Consider the following 4,600-nt stretch of genomic DNA (forward strand, 5'->3'; position numbering starts at 1 on the left):
TTCACGTGTCGCAGTTCGCGGCGGACAGGGTCTCCTTGTTGAAAGTCGACACAACGATGAATCGTAGCCGATGAAAGCCAAAACGGCGAGCGTCGCCCAAGCCGACTGCTGTGTCCATGGCTTACTGTTACGCTCAGACCTGCTACTCCTCACTGGACTGTCTGCGCCGGCTGCCGGAAAGCACTCAGGCGCGAGCTCCGCTCATCGTCCATCTCCGTCAACAAACGGGTGGCAGTCACTTGTCTAGCTCTTGCTGCGCCATTTTGTCATGTCCCCCCGCATCCTTGGAAAGAACATCCACGAAGCGCCCTCTTTACACATCCAGGAAGACTGCGCGGAATAAAGCCGGGTCACCAAGGCGTTGGTTTCCCAGAGTGGGGGCAGGGAAATTCGCGCTGCACACTGCTGGGGTTAGTGGCGATATAGTTACTGCAGCCAACATATCCGATGGAAAATCTTTAACTGGGCCTTTCTGGTTGATTGCCCCCAGCGGATCAAACTCAGAGAAACACCACCATTTTGGATCTATTAAAAGACTTAACGTAACTGCAGTTAAAGAAATTGTAAATAATGACGCTACAACAATTACTTCTTAAAAGAAACATGTTATGGAAAGTTCACATGTCACTAAGTTACTTGGAACTTCCACCATTCCTTCTTGATAAACGCCTAATAGAACAAAAAGTGCAACTCTCTGCATCCGGATGAGGTACGCTTGTTANGCCAGGGGTCGCCAGCTACCGCTACACGTGCCTGAAATACAATAGAGAAACAGTAAGTTTGCTCTTATTAAATCATGTCCGCTTTGCAATCGTTCTGAGGGCATTTTCGATTTTTCATGATAAAAAAAAATGTTAAAAGCATATTTTTCTCACATTAAATATTCACATCTATTAAATCTTCGTAGCTATGAAATTAAACTCTTTTATAAATACACGAATAATTATCATAGTTTTAGTGCAGATTTGTCACGTGTATGTCATGACTATAGGTGTTAATGTGTTCACACGTGCATTCCGTAATCAAACGCAGCCGCATGACAGTGTGAGAAGGAAACAAATTTGAAACTTCTTCTAATTACGAGAGATGAAATGTTTTTTTCTCCAGATTTCAAGTATCGAAAAGCGGAATATATCACTAGGAATATGGGCAACCATCAATCCACTGCAGTTAGGAAGACGACAAAGAGACCACCGACGCGAATAGGCAGATTACTAGCGTTCCTCCCATGTTACAGATCACCAGCGTTCCCCACAGGTGACAGATTAATAGACGCAGCTTTACTCGGTGATACAGATACGGTCACAGAGTTATTAGATGCGGGCGCTGACATAGAACACGCGGACGTGTATGGCGCGACCGCAGTAATAGTAGCAGCTACTTACGGTTATACGGATACGGTCACAGCGTTGTTAGGTGCGGGCGCTAACATAGAACACGCGACCGTGGATGGCTGGACCGCAGTAATAGCAGCAGCTATTTACGGTTATATGGATACGGTCACAGCGTTATTAGGTGCGGGCGCTAACATAGAACACGCGGACGTGGATGGCATGACGGCGTTGATGCGTGCTGCCAGTTTCGCTCATACATCGTGTGTCATGAAGCTACTAGCAGCAGGAGCGCGTGTGGAGGAGAGTCGCAGTATCTATGGCAGGACGATGTTAGTGTGGGCTGCCGACGGCGGTCACGCAAGCATTGTGACAAAATTATTGGATAAAATAAGGGCGTGGAATCCTGAGGACGTGCAAACTGCGTACCAGGNATGGCGACACCGCAGTAATAGCAGCAGCTGGTAGCTATCATACAGATACGGTACCAGCGTTATTAGATGCGGGCGCTAACATAGAACACGCGAACAATGATGGCGACACCGCGATAATAGCAGCAGCTGGTAGCTATCATACGGATACGATCACAGCGTTATTAGGTGCAGGCGCTAACATAGAACACGTGAACGTGATTGGAAAAACCGCACTAATAGTAGCAGCTATTCACTGTACGGATACGGTCACAGCGTTATTAGATGCGGGCGCTAACATAGAACACGCGAGCGTAATTGGCAGGACCGCACTAATAGCAGCAGCTATTACCGGTGATGCGGATACGGTCACAGCGTTATTAGGTGCGGGCGCTAACATAGAACACGCGGGCGTGGATGGCAACACCGCAGTAATAGTAGCAGCTGGTTACGGTCATACGGATACGGTCACAGCGTTATTAGATGCGGGCGCTAACATAGAACACGCGGACGTTAAAGGCAGGACGGCGTTGATGCATGCGGCCCGTTTCGGTGATACATCGTGTGTCAGAAAGCTACTAGCAGCAGGGGCGCGTGTGGAGCGTTGCGATAAACTTGGCCGGCGGTGTTGGCTTGGGCTGCCGACGGCGGTAACGCAAGCACTGTGACGGAATTATTGGATAAAATAAAGGCGTGGCATCCTGAGGACGTGCAAACAGCGTACCAGGTAGCCGTTGATCGCGCCCGTGACGTCACCATCAACGACGGCTATAGAGAATCCGCCGGCGCTATACTGGAGCACCAATACTTTGTCAGTAACCATTATTATTGTGACATAGAACGTCAGATATCACCCTGTTATGTTAGGCGTGATACGTCACTGTCTAATATATGGGAGACACCAGGCTTGGGAAGATTAGAGCATCAAGGGGAATGCGATCAAATGCGGGACGCCGTGCTAGACCTGATGGAGGGAGTCTGCAAGGAGATGAAAGTCTTAGACAGTGACTTCTCCTGCACGCCCATTCTGATAGGCAGCACGGCCAACCGCACGAAAGCTGGTCTGCCAAACGAATACGACTTCCTATTCGAAATCGATAGATATCGAGAAAATGTAATTATTGAAAACACGAAATCTAATACAGCTGGCTATGTAACAATTCGCGAGGAAAAATCAGACCAGCATATTTCGGTAAATATAAAGGAACAATTTGTTAATGTATTGTGCCGGGCTGTATCGAAAGTCATGAAAAACGGAGAGCATTTATTCAAAACACAAAGGTCACATATTTTGGCATGGAACAAAGTTTGCACGCAATTCAATATAAAATTTGTTGGCGGCGGACATTTTAAAGCTCTACGTATATCGGTTGATGTTACGCCGGGAGTACGAATCTCGGGCAAGCCAGCTGGCGCAACAATCTTTCCTCATGACCACTACCACGTGGTACCCAAGCCTGGCGTGGACTCAGATACATACTGGTCCGTCTGTACGGCAGTAGCGGAAAGCAAAACGATCAGAAGTTTACATCCAGTTTATCGCCAGGCTCTAATCACAGCAAAGGCATGTCTTGATCCTCAAGTACTTGGTTTTGATGATCAGTGTAAAAACGCAATTATGAGGAATCTGTTGAATAGAGAGGATAGCGATATATTTTTAGCTGATGCTAACAGAAACGTTACATATTTACGTACAGTTAACATAGACATTATTCAGCTGTATATCACCACTCGCTTTAAGCCTAGGAAACTGATCGACTCCTACCTACTAAAACTTGCGCTGCTTCATGTCGAATCACTCAACCCAGCGGATCCGTTGCCGTACCTAGTAATCATGCGTAAAATATTCGAGTACGTACGATCGTGTACAAATAATGGGAACATGCCGCATCCTTATATTGATAATTTCAATGTTTTGGCCGAGGAATGCGGTAAAACAATCTCATACGTGCCGGTCGCGTATTTGCGTGAGCGGCACGTGGATGAGTTACTGGGACGTCTTGATAGAGGTCCGCTGGTGAGTGAACAGGGACTTGAAAAGTTCAGCGCTGAAGAGCTGTGGGAGAAGATGAAGGAGTCGGTCAGTGAAGCGTGGCCTGAAGATGTATCAGTTATCAAACGCTCGTTTATTAACGCTTGGATGAAAACCTGCAATTGTATAACATCTGTTGTGAACAGATTGGTTGGTTATCCATAAATAGTAAATATAGAGGCATAGGTTAGGATCAGCCGTTGCTATATATTACCAAATTCTATGTCTTATTGATTATTTCTACTCTAAATTATCACATACAAACGCGTCTTTACAATAGATTCAACCAGTTATAAATTCATTAATTAATAATTAGTTTATTTATTACATTTATTTATTCATTCAATTATTCATACTTTTATTTATTTATGTATCACTTGCTGTAAATTATTGTGATATCACATCACAACTACTTAATGAATTGCCGGTATGAAATTAATATGTATTTTTCAAATAAATGAATGATAGACTTTCGTGTAATTTCAAAAAATTTCTACATGCAATATATTTTTCTTTTTGATAATGAAGTACTTGCACACTTTTCATGGCAGCAATCTACTTGTAATCAAATAAATCTTTCACGGCAATGCCGTTGCCATAGCGATGCAAATAGAGTTGCTCTAGAATTTCGCAAGTGTCTTTGGAGTATCCATTTAGAGTTGCACGATAACAACTAAAATGGGTAAGCGCTACCGTGGTAACGAATCTAACGATATCGGTTTACACTCCCCCTTTATCGGGGGTTTATCTTCTAGAGTAGAGCTGACCTTGAGTAAGCCGATGACAGACACCAGTGGGACGCGAGTGAACTGAGGTATTATTTTCTG

At 44.8% G+C, this 4,600-nt stretch overlaps 1 long non-coding RNA gene across 1 annotated transcript; it reads left to right on the forward strand.

Annotated features, from left to right (window-relative positions):
* The first annotated feature begins 722 nt into the window (after nucleotides 1–722).
* LOC106810302 lies at nucleotides 723–1,177 on the forward strand. The gene is made up of 2 exons (XR_001393995.1): nucleotides 723–774; nucleotides 1,108–1,177. It is a non-coding gene; the product is annotated as an uncharacterized LOC106810302 (long non-coding RNA).
* Nucleotides 1,178–4,600: the final 3,423 nt, after the last annotated feature.

Source organism: Priapulus caudatus, unplaced genomic scaffold (genome assembly GCF_000485595.1).
Source record: "Priapulus caudatus unplaced genomic scaffold, Priapulus_caudatus-5.0.1 Scaffold429, whole genome shotgun sequence".
NCBI lineage: Eukaryota > Metazoa > Priapulida > Priapulimorpha > Priapulimorphida > Priapulidae > Priapulus > Priapulus caudatus.